General features: G+C 39.4%; 1 protein-coding gene across 1 annotated transcript in view; it reads right to left on the bottom strand.

Moving 5' to 3' along the window:
• Window positions 1-18,652, bottom strand: part of LAMC1 (laminin subunit gamma 1) — a 123,461-nt gene that overhangs the window by 84,630 nt on the left and 20,179 nt on the right. The window lies entirely within an intron of this gene.

The raw sequence follows: 18,652 nt of genomic DNA, 5'->3' as shown, positions 1-18,652 counted from the left end.
TGTTTTGCCCCAAGAGTACTGGATGTGTGACTGTGGACCTATGATAATTGAATACCTACTTCTTGGAGTGGTTTGACTAAACATAAAATACAAGCACAGTGTCTGCACTTAGCAGGTCCTTTTAGAAGTCAGGGGCTGCTGCTAGCCTTCCCGGACTAATCTGAAGAGCACCCATACCCCTCAAACCTTTCTGGTTTGGACTGCTTCTTCATTCTTGCCTCAATGGACTTACTTACCTACCAATGCTAGTACTATCAATGAGTACTAGCTTCTGTCTCCTACCTTAGACTGTAATATCCCAGGTGCTACTTTAATTTAGATGAAAATAATTATACTTTAAGTTCACTTAAGCATCTAAGATTGGGACTACTCAGTACCATGTTTCATAAAAAGAAACCACAATGCAAAAACCATTAAAATGGTAACTTCATCTTCGGCAGTAAAATTTAGCAAAAGATTTTTTTTTTTAAACTCTACTTTCAAGTAAGAAACTGAGTATTACCAGATACTTTCTGTTTAGCCCTTAAGCTCTCAGGAGGTTACCAGGAAACAGAACCTAAGCACATCTTGCATTTTGCTATAGGAAGCTCAGGTTAATGGACTCCAATCCACTTTTCCTGGGAGATTCACCAGAAGCAACAGCTAAAAAGAATTAAGTCTCTTTTTGCCGTTCATTTTATCACAGCAGCACCCATGTGAAGACCCCAATAATGGATCTTTCCAAAGTCCTCTCTGCTATCATATACTCCCAACACTATTAAGATCAATATTGACAAGGGTGCCTGGGTGGCTCAGTTGGTTAAGCGACCTCCTTCAGCTCGGGTCATGATCCCAGGATCAGGTCCCACATCGGGCTCCCCCTGCCCAGCGGGAAGCCTGCTTCTCCCTCTGCCTCTGCCTGCCACTCCCCTTGCTTGTGCGCGCCTGCGCTCTCTCTGTCAAATAAATAAAATCTTTAAAAAAAAATCAATATTGACAAGCTACAGAACACTTAGTACAAAAACTACAGCAGAAAAGAAATGAACAGTTAATACATTTTGCAGTAGTATGGTCAACTTTAGGAGGAGTCACACTATTTTTTTAAAAAACCAAAACAAGGGTATTTTTATAACCTTAAAAATGCACTTATTGGGGTGCCTGGGTGGTTCCGTCAGTTAGGCATCTGCCTTTGGCTCCGGTCATGATCCCAAAGTCCCGGGATCGAGTCCTGTGTCGGGCTCCCTGCTCAGCAGGGAGTCTGCTTCTCCCTCTGACCCTCCGCCCTCTTGTGCGCTCTCTCTCTCTCAAATAAATAAAATCTCTAAAAAGTGCACTTATTAAATAAAAAAAAAGAATTCCAAACAAAATTGAAGACCTTACAGATCAAAGATTACTTTCTATTTCTGAGCAAAATCTCAGAGTCCATTAATAAGTAAGTCATCAATAGTTAGTAAGGCCCTAGGTAAGAATATGAACTGCTTTAAAGATTTTCTACAAAATATGGTTCCATTTCAATGAACACTAGTATCAAAACAAGAAATTAAGTTTTGGATGTACTCTTAGAATGCACTTAACTGTAACCCATGACACCAGAAAAATTATATACCAGTACCTAAAAACACAATAAGCAACTTATTGTCCCAAGTTCTGTAGCAGATGCTCTTCAGCATACCTCATTAATCTTCAAACAATACTTTGAGGTCATAATGTCACTTATCTTCTTGGTTATTCAAATATACTATTCCTTTTAAAAAATAAAATTGAAAGATGCTGGATTTTGGTTCCTTTTCTTCCTCCTAAACAATACCAAGAGCATGCTCAACAGGACACTTGTGTACCAGGTTACCATATAAAAGATATAAAGGGAAATTAAAAACTTTAAAATGCAAAGAAGTCTATAGTAATAGTCACAATGATAGGTTATCATGTACTGAATGCCACTATAAACCAGTCACTATGCTGGGACTCTTATGAGCATTCTTTCATTGATTTATCAAAGTAGTCTGATGAAGTCACACCTTCTTTTATAAATGGGGGAAGTGGAACTCAACCAAAGTCTCACAAATTGTAACCAGCAGAGCTGGAGTCTGAAACCAAGCTGCTCGGCTACAACCCTTCACTTTTTCAATACCTAATTACCTTTCATTCTTCTTGGAGCTCTGGGCTTCCAAAGAAGTTGTCACACCAAACAAAATTTAATGTTTGAATTATTTTTAATGTTTCAAAACTTGTAATTAAAAATACACACTGTAATGGTTAATTTTATGTGTCATCTTGGGTAGACTATGGTGCCCATATGTTTGATCAAACACCGCTCTCAATGTTGCCATGAAGGTATTTTTTAGATGTGAGTAACAGTTAAATCAGTAGATGTGAGGAAAGCAGATGACCCTCCATAACATGGGCGGCCTCATCCAATCAGTTGAAAACATTAAGAACAAAGACTAAAGTTCCCCTAAGATGAAGGAATTTTGCTTCCAAACCCCAACATAGAAATTCTAGCTGAGTTTCCAGCTTTTGGACTCAAGACTGAAATATAAACTCTTATCTGAATTTCTGGCCTGCTGATGGGCCCTATAGATTTTAGGCTTCCCAGTCCCCACAATCATGTGAGCTAATTCCTTAAAATAAATTCATATGTACATATATAATTTATTTATATATACATATACAGAAATGTACTTATGCACATAATATTGATTTATGCACACATACAGGATACATATATTTATGTGTGTGTACTTATAGGTGTGTTTGTATATACACACACACGTATCTCCTATTGGTTCTGTTTCTCCGAAGAACCCTAACCATACATACACTTAGATGTACTACATATAAAATGTGAACCACCAAATGCACTAACTGATACAGACAAGTTAATTTGTTTTTATGCAGACCTTAGAAAAACTCTTCTCCATGTTTGTGGTATATCTGAACCTATACATGTGTCTTTAATTAGACTGTTTACAGTTCTGCTTTGTCTTCAAGTGAAATTAGTTTTGGGCTTGTCCACTTGTATAAAACTTTATAAGAACACACACGCCCACTGTCCTCGTGTGTCGCACTCAAATGCCAGGGAAAGCCTGAGCACAACTGCCTACCCAGTGCCTGCACCTGCCACAGTGTAAGAGTCCATCATACAATAATAAAGAGGTTGCCCACTTTGCTTCATAATACCTTCATACAAATTTAAAGTCTTAGGACTTACTGTCTTACACTTAAACCTGACAATAAAAATGTAAGTACTGTCACTCAAAGTAAATTAATGTATCACAGAATGAGCTATACGAGAGGCAAACATTATCCAAAAAAAAAAAAAAAGTAGAAACATAACATTGAGGTTGATGGATGAACATGATATTATGAAAAGAAAATTAATAGCATTATCTCATACCACCACCCAGGGAAGATTCTAAGCAAGAGCATCCTTTGCATATGATGAGTTCATTCCATGTCTGAAATTGACAAAACTCTTTACAACAATTCACTTTGATGAGACGCATGTGCCTCTGTCTTGCTTGCCTTTATAACATGTGAGGCAGATTTACAAGTCGTTACACTGTACTATTTAAAGCAATGATAGGAAAGACCTCAGGAGTAGCATGGCTCCTACAAACACCACTGTTAAAATATGTTCAAGTGGTCAATAATAAGCATTAGATGTCAGCATCTTCCAAAGAGTAACGGGCAAAGCCATCAAACTGCACTAAGCCATCTTTGAAATGCTCATTTTCCAAGGTTTCTATACCCATATACAACAATTTCAACTTTTTTTTTTTTTTTTTTTTGCATATCTAGGCTTGCTATTTGCTCTGGGGCTATGTGCTGATGTAAAAATTTCTGATGAGATTTTTAAAAATTACTTTTTGAGGGCGCCTGGGTGGCTCAGTGGTTAAGCGTCTGCCTTCAGCTCGGGTCATGATCCCCGAGTCCTGGGATTGAGTCCCACATCGGGCTCCCTGCTCAGTGGGCAGCCTGCTTCTCCCTCTCCCACTCCCCCTGCTTGTGTTCCCTCTCTCGCTGTGTCTCTCTCTGTCAAATAAATAAATAAAATCTTTAAAAAAATTACTTTTTAATTGATAAATTCCATATTTAACTATCTCTGAAATAAAACATATATGCATTAACTTGCTTGTCCTGCTGAACAAGCTCTAATCTTACTATAGTAAGGACTGCAGGTAAGTTAGTTTGTACTCAGCACGTAAAACAAAATACATCTGACTATTCCTGAACCTGAGTGAAAAGCTAACAGTTTTCTGATTTAAGTGACCATGAATATCTTAAAATATTATAAGGTATATTCAAAAACTGTTTTCTGCCAAACAATGAATAATGAAACCGGATGTGGAGGAATTCACTAACTCCCTGTCTGCTCCTCGCTGCCCACTGGCCATGAGCTTAACTGATAAGTAATGTGGACATCACTAGGTATGATTAATAATTCAGCTTTAAAAACAAAATCTCCTACTACTTCTCCTTCTAGTTTTCTGGATCAGTATAATCAGACACGGCTCTCAAACTGCCAGACAAGCTATTTAAAAAGCAATTCATTTAAAGATCCACATTGTAATTTTTAGTGCTTTTAACAATATTGACACAGGAAAAAATAACCTATTAGAATTATCGCATGACTTCGAATACTTATTTGAACTCTTACATATCCTATGTATAGGAATAAGTTATGTTTCAGTCTTCAATCACTTTCATCATATAACTCTCAACCTGAAATTTTGTGTGTCAAATAAAATATATGTATATAATAGAACATTATTCTTACCCATTTGATGAATCAGGAATTCGATTTCATTGGATAAAGGGTCCTCTTACTAAGAAAGGTTGAGAACTGCTGTATTCAAATGTGCAGCATTAACTGGGCATATTCAGAAAGATGTGGTTTTCCTTCTCCACCACTTCCCAGTTATGCACAGTGACACAACTGCCCAAATCCTTCATTTCCCTAGTAAATTATTAATATTTACTTTACCAAGTGATGGGAGCATTCAACATAATGTGTGTGAAGCATCTAGCTCCAAGACTGGGGCTAGGCAGGCACTCATATCTGTTCTCCTTCCCTTTAATATTAAATGAAAATGAGAGGTCAGTTAGATAAGTTATCTTGAAAAAAAGAAAAAAAAAGAATTAAGTTATTTTTCAATGTACAAATTCACAGAACTAAACTGACCTCTGATTAGAATTCCATTTGGCATTTTTCATAATCTATAAAAAAAAAGACCTTACGAGACTATCTCAAACAGAAAACTAAAAAGATATAGGTACCTTAAAAAAAAAGAAAGAAAGAAAAGGGGCACCTGTGTGGCTCAGTTGGTTAAGCATCGGACTCTTGATTTCAGCTCAGGTCATGATTGTGGGGCTTTGAGGTCAAGCCCCATGTAGGGCTCAGCAGGGAGTCTACTTGAGATTCTTTCTCCCTCTCTCTCTCCCTCTGCCCCTCCCCCCACTTTCACTTTCTCGCTCTTTCTCTCAAATAAATAAATAAATCATTAAAGAAATGAAGAAAAATGATAAAGGTACTGTTTTTCAATAAGCACTCTCGTCGACAACCAAACTCAATGTCAGGAAGCCATGCTCTAATAAGACAACTATAGGAACATCTTGTAAAAGCCAAAGAGGACTGACAAATTATTTCCCAAGTTCTCTTCTGGGCCCACAGCCCAGCAGAGATGAACCAGACCAAAACGCAAAAACAAAAAAACAAAACTAAAACAAAAATTACTGAAAGAACTTCTGTTCCTTTTTGAAAAATCAGTAGGGAGTTTCAGATTAAGGTGGTTTTTAGGCACTAATACCAAAAGACCCAACTGGAGATGACTTTACTTTTGAAGGGAGGAAGAAAAAACAACAACTTTGGCAAACCAAAATGTGAGAAATCTTAAAGTGAACTAGCTTGCCAGAATTTTGTGGTTTGTTGTTTTAAATGTCTCTCCTCTTGCCTGATTGGCATCACCCTAATCTCAACTCTCATTGCTGCAATAATTTTACTAGTACCCCAGGATCCAAACCTACCCTCATTCCAAACCATCCAGCCACTAGGCTAATTTTCTCATAACTCTGCTGCGGAACCCTGTTACTCCTCTGACAAAAACCTACAATGGCTCGTTAACACATCTCAATTCTTAACACATCTTAATTCTTCTGCTTCACACTCAAAGCCCTCCAAATGAAGGGATCGTATCTTCTTACCTCTCTTTTACACAAGCCTACTTCTCAACACAAACCCTTTCCAATCAAACTGTCTCATTCTTCCCATCAAAATAACGCTAATTTTGCCGCCTTACCTTTGCTCGTGCTCTTACACCAACTTAGGATAACCCTTAATTAGGATAACTCCCTTCCTTCCTTCCTTTCTTCCTCCCTCCCTCCCTTCATTTAAGCACCTAATGAGCATCTACTATGTGTCTGGCACCAATCTAATGTTAGGCATACAAAAATGACTAAGACCTGGTCCTTGTCCTCAGGGAATGTAATGATTATTTAGTGAGTCAGACATGTAAACAAATCATTAGGACAGTTTAGTAATTGCTGTAACACTGTGTACAGGGTACTATGGAAACACAATACAAGTAGTGATTCACCATAAAGGCAGGTGGGACGGAGAGACCATGGTCTAAGAGACTACACAGAAGAAATGGGAATTGAATTAAGTCTTTAAGGATGACTAATGGGGAGTGGTGGGACAAGTTAAAGGGGCAACCGCTACTCAAGAAAAAAATGAAAATGCAGACCACGTTCCAGGAACTAACTGCAAGAGATTCAGCATGACAAAAACACAAGAAGTAAAGCGGGAAAGTACATTCATGTCAGCCTGCACTTTTAGGTATGTGATGAGGAGCCAAGGATGATTTTTAAGAGTGACATGACCAGGTGTGAAGATTTTAAAGACATGCTCTGAAAGACCCTCCTTTCAAGATCAGTAATGCCTTCTTGTGATGGTTAATTTTATGTGTCGACTTGACTGGGCCACGGGGTGCTCAGATTAAACATGATTTCTAGGTGTGTCTGTGAGGGTGTTTTCCAGAGGAGATTAGCATTTGAATGTGTGGATTCAGTAAAGCTGACTGCCCTCCCTAGTGTAGGTAGGCATCATCCAATTTGCTGAAGGCCTGAACAGAAAACGTCAGAAAAAAGAAGAATTCACCATTTTTGCTTCCTGTCTGCCTGCATGAGTTGAGACATCTGTCTTCTTCTGCCCTTGGACTGGGATCTACACCATCGGCTCCCTGGTTCCCAGCCTCTGGACTCAGACTGGAATTACACCACCAGCTCCCCTGGGTGTCCAGCTTGCAGACAGCAGATCATGGAACTTCTCGGCCTCCATGATAGCATGAGCCAATTCCTCAAATAAATCTCTTTATATGTATATCTGCCATTGGGTCTGTTTCTCTGGAGAGCCCCGACCAATATATCTCCTACTACAACAATGCTCACATTTCTCTCCATGCTTCCCTCCCCCATTAAACTACAAGAACAGTAACAGCTACCATTATGGAACACTTCCTAGATCCCACGCACTGTGCCAGATACTTCATACCATCATCTTACCTAACCACTACATCTTAACGATAAAGGAACTTAGAGAAATTAAGTCTCTTGTCCAAGTATCACACAGCTTGTAAGTGGGAGACGTCATTCAAACCTAACTCCAGATCCTATGGTCTCCATCCACAATGCCACACATACTCCTACCCTGAACTGTGCTCATTTTGTCCTCTCCCTGGTTCCACATCCCTGTGCCCTCTCTCTTCCCTAACTCATAAATTGCTGCAGGACCTGGGGCCCATGCCCACACCGGCCACAAATTAGGTGTTGCCTTACACTGGGCAAGTCACTTACCCTGTTTAGTTTCCTCGGCTGAAACGAAGAATTAGACCAGGTGGTCTCTCAGATCACTTCCATTTTCTCCCGCCACACACTTGGGGTTAATACAAACCACAAATGCTGGTATCTAACAGGGAAAGTGGGCTGAGAAGGTCTGGGATACTACGGTCCACCATGATATAACTTATTAAAACATCTCTCAAAGCAGGAATCCAAGCCTGAGTTAATAAAATCATCAACAGCGAAGGCTCTCTTTTAGCAGGTTTCTTATTCTCCTAACACAGCCTTCTCTAAGCATAGATGCTTTGCTTGTGAAGGCTTGAATCAGAGGTCACTTCATTACCAGGTGATTCTAAGAAAATCGCAAGATAAGCAACAGGGTAGAGGGAACACAGTGGAAACAATTACCCATGTGAAACTTCCAGTCAACTGAGACACATAACAAAAACAGCTCCTGGGGACACCTGGGTGGCTCAGTCAGTTAAGCGTCTGCCTCTGGCTCAAGTCATGATCCCAGCGTCCTGGGATCAAGCCTGCACTGGGCTCCTTGTCCAGCAGGGAGTCTGCTTCTCCCTCTGCCTCTGCCCTTCCCCCCTGCTTGTGCTCTGTCTCTTGCTTTCTCTCTAACAAATAAATCTTTAAAAAAAAAAGTCTCCTGTCACAGTATAGCTATCGTTCAAGAAGATCTTTTGCGACTTTATTCTGAGGAAAGAAAACCGTACATGTTATAAAACAGAACAACATATGGATATTACCTTACTTAAAGAGCCCGAAGAGCTGCGGAGACGGCAGCCCATGGGTCTTACCTTTAACAAACAGGCAGGCAGCTTTTTGTTGGTGGCTTTTTGTGAGGTTTTTCTCCTCCACTAATCACCTTCTTTCACCCTCCAGGGAAACCAAGTAGGTGGGCAAAAATTCCTGGAGGTTTTCTGGGAGGTACTTAGAACACCCACACCCAAAGACATTAAAAATACTTCAAGTCTACATCAACAGTCTTAGGAAAGAATTTGGTTAACAAGAAATACGAGTATGAGTAGAGATAAAATATTTATATATTGAGACATGAGAAAATGTTACAAGAAAATGGGAAATGCATAGGAACTACAAAAGTTAAACCTGAAGTCTTTAACATGTGTTTTCTGATTCATTCACACACCAGACTCCTGAATTACCAAATTCATCACTCTCCACTCCAATGAGTGTTTTCTGGGGACAAAAAAAAAAAAAAAAAAAAAAATCAACTTGGCTCTCTATTAAAAAAACTGCAGAGAAGATACCAGATAAATTCACATCTGCCAGGTAAATTCAAATAACCACAGAGGAGTCTTCACCACAAAAAGGAATGCATTCATTTTTCAAGAAGGAGTCAGACACAAAAACATAGAGAACTGCAAAGCATTTTATTTATTTTTTTCAAAGATTTTACTTATTTATTTGACAGAGAGAGACACAGCAAGAGAGGGAACACAAGCAGGGGGACTGGGAGAGGGAGAAGCAGGCTTCCTGCCGAGCAAGGAGCCCGACAGGGGACTGGATCCCAGGACCCTGGGACCATGACCTGAGCCGAAGGCAGACGCTTAACAACTGAGCCACCCAGGTGCCCCCTGCAAACCATTTTAAATTCAGTCGCTCCCAGTATCCCTACACTGTCACTATGAAATGTAACAACTTGACCACTTGCAACCACACAACCAGCCAGGCTTGAGATAAAATCCTTAAATCGCCTCTTTAAGTATACTTCCAAGAATTTACTAAATTTAGAACCAAAATGAAGCAGCCAATAGTGATGAACTCTTGGAAAACTACATCACAGACAAAAAAAAATAAATGCCCTCTCATGTTCAAGAGAAGGCGAGAGGGCCTCTTTTTTAGAAGAGGCAAATATACTCAGTGACATAAACTGACGGTTTATTTTTAGAAAGAGATGAGGTCTGCCATTATTTGCTAAACAAGAGCAAATCCTTCTAAAGGTGACTTTTGGTTATGACTTAGTTACTTCTTAGGTGTTGAACTGCACATAGAAAATATATGCTATGTTTGGTGAAGGCACATAGTTTTATTTAAGAAGAGAAAATAAGAAACACTTCAATAGACTGAATGAGGGTGATTTATATGTGTATTTTCAGCCTCCCAACCCTGCTAGCTTAGGCTGCAGTTTGACAGGTGTTAAAATTATTCAGTGAATTTCTATACGGTATGGGATGGTCTGGGAAGTTTCCGGAGAGACAGGCAACCTCGTCAAACTGGACATTAACCTGTGTTATAAAATCTGTTTACCCACCAAATATGGCTAAGGGAGTGGTAAGGAATGAGAACTGACCAAAGCAAGTCCCTGGGAGCACCCAGGAAGCTATGAGGTGGACACGGTGGCTCTGAAACAGAAACATACCTGCCTCTACCAAATACCTTCTCTTGGAGAAGCCGAGGTGAGAGCTAGGTGAACACCAATCTGTGTTTCTCTGCATCTGTCTTGTGGGAAAAGAACACCAACAAGCTCATTCGGTCCTCCAGAATCTTCCTTAGCCCCATGGTTTCTTAACAACCCAGAGGCTGGGAGCTCTCCAAAGGCACAGACTCTTTTTTGTAAAGTTCACCGTTCTCAAAGCTTTGCACATAGTAGGTGCTTAGTGATTATTATATTAGTGATTATGATTATCAATGCTTATGTTGTGATTTTTAAAAAAAATTACTCAAACATTATACCTACCACCTAAATAAAATAGGTATCACAGGTATCCTGTGAGCAGGATCAACTCTGAGCACACTCAGAAGAGGATGCATACATAACCTCCTATTTCTGTTGTGTTGTGTGTATGTGTTTTTTCTTTTTTAAATAAGCTCAGAAACTGAGATGGCGCACCCAGTGGTGGAGAGAGCCCTAGTCTAGAAGTGGGAAACTTGATCTTAGGCAACCACTATCTCCCCTGGCCTTCAGTTTCTTCCTCTGTAAAATGAGTGTGGTCGATGAAATGGCTTCTGAGGCCTCTGAGGTACCTTCCGGCTGCCTCTCAGGGCCAGGTCAATGGTACTGGGGAGCTCGTGAGAGAGGGTATGATCCACAAGGTGGGGATGGGAGCAGAAGAGGAGCATCCTCAAGGATGAAGAGGCACCACTTGTCCTACACCCCATCTGGGAAGGTCGTTGTTCATACAAGGAGGCAATGGGGATTAGGAGAGGGAGGAGCTAGAAGATGATGAGAAGCAAGCAGAGGGTGGTAAGGGCTGCACCACTGCTCTGTATTGGCGATTTGATTTAATCCTTACGGTCCCATAAGGGAAGTATTAGGATTCACTTTTTATACCCGAGAAAATGAAGGAATTTTATACCTGAGGAGACTTTCCAAAGGCCCCATGGTAGCAAGCTGCCGAAGCCAGTCTGGAACACGAGCCCATGCTCTTTCCACTGCACCACACTGCCCACTTACAGCGCTGGGCAGCCAGAGCGGGCTGGGCCAATTCCAGTCAAGCCTTGCTAAAGAAAGAAGACTGGAATGTAAAAATATGAAAATATTACTTAATTCCCATCTCCTACACAAGATCTGTTACTGCAACAGTGTCTTTATAATACCTAATACACCTTTTAAGAAATGTCCCCAACTAGAGTCTCACTTTAATTAAGCTCATTAAAAATAATCATCACTGATTGTATTTGTGTTTATGCCAAACACCATGTAAACACTATTAATGCATTTACTTCATTTAATCCTCACATCAATCCTACCAATAGGTGTCATTATTACCCCACTTTTTCAAATGAGAAAACAGGCTGCAAGGGGTTAAGTCATTCTTAGCAAGTGTCAACAACACAACTCTATCAATCACTAGTAAATGGTTAAAAATACCTACCACCACATTTCACAAACTGGTAAAAAAAAAAAAAAAGGTAATCAGAAAGAGAATGTGCAAGGTTCGCACTAACCAAAGGAATAAGATGGCAGAAGAAAAGGCAACGCAATAGAACACAAAGAACAAGAGACCCTGATAACCTGGCCCGTTTCCTCATTGGTAGAAGAGGTTAAGTGAAAAAAAAAAATCTCTCAGGTTTGTGGCTCTAGGAGTCCATGAACAGTCAATGTCTTATCCTCTAAATCAGAGCCAAATTTTCTACACTCATTTTTGTGATCTTAGAGCCAATTACGGGGTCTAGCATATGGTTGACACTAAATGTTTAAAAAGCTCAATGTTTATCAAATAAAAGTAAATTTCAAGCTAGGAGAAACTTCAGCATAGATTTACTGTGAGATATACAATGCAGATGAATCTTGTACCCTTAATTAAGCAACCAAGTCCACTGAAATATCAAAAAAGACCTTACTTACCCCATACTTATGTTTCATTGTTAACATAATCCCAGAATATCAATATCCTAGGGGCAGTGGTATAGAATGCCGGAAATGACACTCAAATTTTAGGGATGAGTTACAAGTACTAACAAGCCCCAGAAGTTATAAATAGTACCACCACGTTTTATACAAGGCATTTTATTCCAAGAGGTAGAATCAATCACAGGCCAGTTCAGAGAAGGAGCTCTGCGACCAGACCCCAGGGTACACCTCTGACTCCACAGACAATGTGTGTGGTCTCTTTGTGTCTCAGCTTCCTCCTCTGTAAACTAGGAGAGCTTACCACCCCCATCGGTGTACTCTGAAGGTTAAATTAAAGAAAAGCACTCAACACCATGCATGGCACACAATAACTTTTCAATAAATGTTAGCTGTTAAGTGTTGGTACTAATAATGAAACTAATGTTATGAATACACCCGAAAATCAACAATTTTAAAATGAAAACTGGAAATGATTAAACTATTTATAGAAAAAATACAAAAACTAAACTACTTTGGTAGGCAGTGCCATTACTCTGAGAGCATTCCTCAAGCTAGTAATGATGCCAAGAAAATAAAAACAGCATTTGAGCAAAGACTACAGATCCCACCTTATGTTTCCTCCCAATACGAAAATCTACCTTTTACTACCTACATTTTGAATTACAAAAGATCTTTATAAAATGTGACTGTTCTGATCAGATTCATCCACCAATGTGGCCTTTATTTATTTTTAAGATTTTATTTATTTATTTGACAGAGACAGAGAGAGCGAGAGCGAGAGCAGGAACACAAACAGGGGGAGTGGGGGAGGGAGAAGCAGGCTTCCCGGCGAGTAGGGAGCCCGATGTGGGGCTCGATCCCAGGACCCTGGAATCATGACCTGAGCCAAAGGCAGACGCTTAACAACTGAGCCACCCAGGCGCCCCAGACGCTTAACAACTGAGCCACCCAGGCGCCCCTCAATGTGGCCTTTAAAAATACCAATTCTCTCAGGGAAGCTGATCAACCTCAGAATAAGACCCTTACCATTCAAGCCTTCATTATTTGAATATATTTCAAACAATACAATAGTTTGAAACAAAGTTCCCAGGTCAAAACCAGCATTTAAAAACATTAGAATAGAAAATATCAGAGCATAATATATGAAACAATGGTAAGATTTGTTTTAAGGAATTTGTTTCAGTTATATGTTCTGACTAGGTGGCAATGGAAAATATGCTTTTTCTAATGACTACAGTCAAAAACATCCAGAAAAAACTGATTAAAAATAGACAAGGACACCAAGTTTTTCAAGTTTTTAAGCAAGTTTTTCAAAAAAAAAATCAAACCCTAACAAGAGATTTGATTTACAGCATCCTGGTACCATAAATCCAAACAAATAAATTCAGAAATGACTGATCTTTACCCTCCCTGGACAGGAAGCAGCATCACAGAGAACTCCAGCCAGCCCTAGGAAGTACAGAGTACTCATTGTCTAAGTCTCTTGCCTCATTTACCTATGTTTGCATAAGGAAACCCACATGGTCTCAAGACAATAATTCCTTAAGTTTCTAGTCTCTAAACCCCTAAAGAACTTTCACGTACTTTCTTTGAGTAAGAGAGAAAAAAATGCAAATATAGAAAATAATCCAAATACCTTAATGTACACTATTATATATAATGAATGAATAGCCCCTTCCATGTCTTCAAACTTCTTGTAATCTACTAAGGGATATGAGACAAATACCCAAAAGCCAGGCTGACTGTGCTCAAGGTGAGGGAGGAAGGACACAAGCAGGAAGAATAAAGAAATAAAGATTTTTAAGAAAAAGGAAGCAACTGAAATTAACCTTTTAGAATGAATAGAATACCAGTTGGCACTGTTTGGGAAAGAAAGGATGAGGAGTGGAGAGTGGGGTGCCTCAAGGAAAAGGCATGAAAGCACGGTGAAAATGGAACAGGTAGCTACAGGAGAGGAGAAGGGTGGGAGTTAGGGCTACAGTGCCAGGCCCAGAGTGCCTTGAATGGCAACCAGGGCTTTGGTAGGCAAAGAAAGGGAAGCTTTTTGGTCAAGGAATGGCAGAAACCTTTGGACTGTCTTCTTATGGTTACCCACATTTACGGCTCCCCTTCAGATCATCTTAAAGATTGTTCCCTATCCCTGCCTCCCATGCAGTAGACACAAAAGGATTCGGAACAGAAAAGAGGCTGCTCTCTCGGACACAAGAGTCCTGTGATAGTAACTTGGTTTGAAACTTTGGCCAAGCTTCAGTTCTCACACAAAAATGCACAGCCTCAGGAGACTTTTGGCTCCTCCCCCACTGCTCTCTAACTAAAGCTCAGGAGAAGTACAGTGCCTACCAAAAGTCCACAGGGCCCTTCTCAAGCAACCATCCTAGGAAGGAATAAAGGTTGACTCCTCCTGGGGAAAAACAGTACAGGCTCTCCAACTCAATACTCTGACTCGGTAACCTCCAATTATCTATGGCTGCACAGCCAGCTACTCCAAAGCTTAGTCACTTACAACTGCCACCATTTTTAGAGCTCATGATTTTGAGAGTCAGCAATTGGGGAAGGGCTCAGCAGGGGGATTCATGTGCTCCGTAGTGTTGACTGAAGTCACCGAGTAGTAGTCAGCTAGCAGCTGAGTTGGTTATGCCTCGATGGGGATGGACAGGAGGCTGGACACAGCTGGGGACACACCACAGTGCCTGTCCATGTCCTCCCAAGCCTGCCAGTCTTAGGGTGGCTGGACCTCGCTACAGCAGTTCAGGCACCCAGAGACCAAGGTGGGAGTGCCACTCTTCTCAAAGGATAAGCCCGAGGCTGGCAAATCATACCTGCTAGTGCATCCTGGGCAAAGCTCAGGCCAGCTCATTCGCAAAGGGAGGAGTGTCAGAGCATGTGATCATCTTCAATCCAAACTCAGAGCTGCCATAATTTACTAACTGCTGAATATTGGGAATTTAAAAACTCAGATGAAGAAAATTCATTTGACTACCTCACATTAGGACTGAATGAAAGGGAATTCTACAGCAATAGATACTCTTAGACCCTGTTACTTAGAGTTTAAGGATGAACCACTAAAGGCCTTAAAAATATGAATGTGTCTCAATTCAATAATTCCATCTTTAAGAATTTAATATAAAAGAACAAGCAGAAAGGCACATAAAGCTAGGTAAACATATCAAATCACTATTTATAATAGTCACAAAGAGGAAGTAATCTATATTTCTACTAAGAAATGGATTAAATATAGACAAAAATGTCTTTTAAAAGAAAATTAAGCAATATAATGAATTTCACACGAAGAGTAAATAGGTAGTAAATCCTACACAGTGTGATTGACAGCAACTCTGAAATCTGATGATAAAGATCAATAAGTAGATAATTTTATGTTCACTGGCAACTCTATTTCCAGCACAGAGGATGCTAAGTGTATCAGGCAAGAATACTGAATTTGAAAGAATAATGCATAGAAGAAACACATGTAAAATGCCACCCACTACAGGTCTAACTTACTATTGATGCCTCCCAAACTCTTTTTATACCCAGGTTAAAAAACAGATAGAAGGGGGCACCTTGGTGGCTCAACTGGTTAGGCATCTGACTCTTGGTTTTGGCTCAGGTCATGATCTCAGAGTCTTGGGGTCGAGCACCACGTTGGGTTCCTCACTCAGCATGGAGTCTGCTTGACATTCTCTGCCTCTCCAGCTCCCTCTCCCTCTCCCCCTGCTTGCTCACTCTAAAATAAATAAATAAAATCTTTAAAAAAACTGATAGAAGGGGGCACAAGATTGGCTTAGTTGGAAGAGCATGCTACTCTTGATCTCTTGGTCATGAGTTCAAGGCCCACTGGGGGTAGACGTTACTTAAATAGATAAATAAACTTAAAAAAAAATACATATGTGACACAGAAAAGGTCCAGAATGATTTCCTTTTTTTAATTTTGCTGAGAATGGGACAGTATGGTGTTTAAGGAGAAAAGAAATTCCCTCACCAGGAAACAAAAACAAAAATGTACACAATAAATTAAATTCCAAATTAGAAAAAAATAGCTACAAAAATCAAGAATATAGTGTTGACATAACCTTTCAGATAAACTTGAAAACTAAGACTACTTTTGTCACCGTTAAGTACATTTAAAAAAAAAAAGACTGCTGCCACAGTTTATTCTAATACTCTAATTACAGTCAGACCAGTATTAAGGCCTTTCCATGTCTATACATCTCCTCTATATCTAGGGGTGGTGTACATGCTATTCCACCATAGAAAATATCAAGATGATATTCACTGCCGAGATCCATTTAAAGAGTAGTCGTGTACAAAAAAAAAAAAAAGGGTGAGTTATAAGGAAACATGGAGAACCTTCTCCAAATGTAGTTTCTATCACAGGTAGGAAAAAGTAGACTAAAAATATCAGCAAACACTTTTGGAGTATACACTAGGCACAAAGAACTATGTTAATCCTGGAGACATAAACAAATTTAAGATATAGTCCCTGCCTAGCGTGTCTCCAGTTCATGAGACATTACATACACCAAAAGTTAATACAAGTTAGCACTTAGGGAAGTAACACTTGGTATTTTAGAAAGATGGCTTGGCTTCCCTTGCACAAAAGATTGGAGGGGAGAGAAAACATGGAGGGAAGACACAAGTTAGAAGACCACATATGTGAAGATAATGCATCATGGGGACCATTCCCAAGCCTACCAGATTCATGCCTGCTCTTGTGACAAATATTTTGTAATGCCTCCCATTTATCACCCTAAAATGAAATCCATAAATCATATAATCTACAACATATATAACTTCTAAGTGGTATGTGTATGTGTGTAGCCCTAACCATAATATAAAGCAGAAATTAAAAGGAAACACACCCACTTTGATAGATAAAGTCCTGGGGATTACTTCACTAGACGGCAGTAACAAAGCTGTTAGACACTTGCACCTACTTATAACAAAGAAATTTGCATTTTTAAAAATAGGATTGGATGCCATTCTGTACAAGACATACAGGAAAATGAAGGGGCAGAGGTACAGATGGACATAGCAATAAAACTCGGAGTCAGAAACAGTAATGACACACCAGATTTACCCATGTTTTATGATAAAGAGGAATATCACTTTAACTGAGTAGGTATAACATGTCAGGACAAATTAATAGACTGTCAAATGGAGACCATAAGGAAGAATGATATATCTCTGTCAACTTTATCAGCATGTTTCCTTATAAAATATTCACTTAATCTTAACCTGCTTTCATTGCTCCATTAAAAAAAAAAAAAACGTTGGCAGAGTAGACATGTTGGTAACTACTCGTGTAGGAAAAGCGCAAAAGCAAATTTCAAAATACCAACTGAATATTATCAACACTTTTCTTTACATTTGACATCTCAGGGAAAAAAAGGCTACGTAAGAATATACAGATATATACACAGAATCACTCTGATTGTGAGTGCCAGAAATGCAGAGTGATCTACACATGAATTGTATGGGCAACCTGAACACCACAAGAGGCACCTGTGGCTGAGGAATGAGTTTCCTAACTGGTGTACTAACTCATGCTACGCTCAAAAAATATCTATTTACATAGTGGTTGTATTCATGGGAAATTATGTATAATAAAATTATGTAAAAGAAAACTGTGTTTATATATAAAGACAAACTTGTGTTCTAGGCTCAGATATTTATAATCAGGTTTTTTAATAGCACAAATGTCCCGTGAGAAATCCCAAGTTGGGCAGGATTTGGGCAATTCTTTGTTGTATGGGGCTTGCTCTCCTCCCTCCCCCTTCATACTCCCTGCCTCCAGTCCACTAAATGCCCCTAACCAGACAGTACCACACTCCTTTGAAAACCACTTCTGTGGGATTTACAGGTGAATGACACATGGGGCTTATCTATCCCAAGAACTTAAAAGATAAACTCACATTTGACATATTTTTTATTGTACAAGACAATCTTTCCACAAAGTCCCATGGATCTACCATTCTTTGTTTCAAGACCTTTAAATTCAGTCAACTTCTCAGATTTATAAACAATGTCTCAGAGTGTGTTAAGACTTTAAAGAGGGAGAAAGAGCTTAAAGTATATGACCCACATTAACATTATGAAAACCATGAAGACTGGCTAAAACATCTCAGGAGCTTGAGAAATTTATCTGAAAACAAGAATGATTCATTTATGAAGACCAAAGTAAAACCCAGATCCCCCTGTAAGTGCTTCGTAGAGTTGCCACGGACACAGTTTGCTGTGTTCTTCAGGGAGACAAATATACTAGTCAAATCTTCAGTGAATTTTATAAATAGCAATGTTTTTTTCAAATTACCACTTATCATGCCAAACAGTATGAAGAGCAACTAATTTCATAACTGATATTACCAAAGAGCAATACCTGTGTATGACTACATGTAATATTTTAGAGCTATTTTAATACACTAAAACCTATACCCAAAACATATCTTAAAATGTTTTAACTGCAAAAAGTTGGAAATTAAACCAAAAAAATTTTTTTATTAATACATCTCT

This window comes from Eumetopias jubatus, unplaced genomic scaffold (genome assembly GCF_037043125.1).
Source record: "Eumetopias jubatus isolate StellerSeaLion01/CBP00866 unplaced genomic scaffold, mEumJub1_p1.0 scaffold_12, whole genome shotgun sequence".
NCBI classification, from domain to species: domain Eukaryota; kingdom Metazoa; phylum Chordata; class Mammalia; order Carnivora; family Otariidae; genus Eumetopias; species Eumetopias jubatus.
The sequence above is the reverse complement of the archived record's forward strand: the minus strand, read 5'-3'. Positions and strand labels throughout refer to the sequence as shown.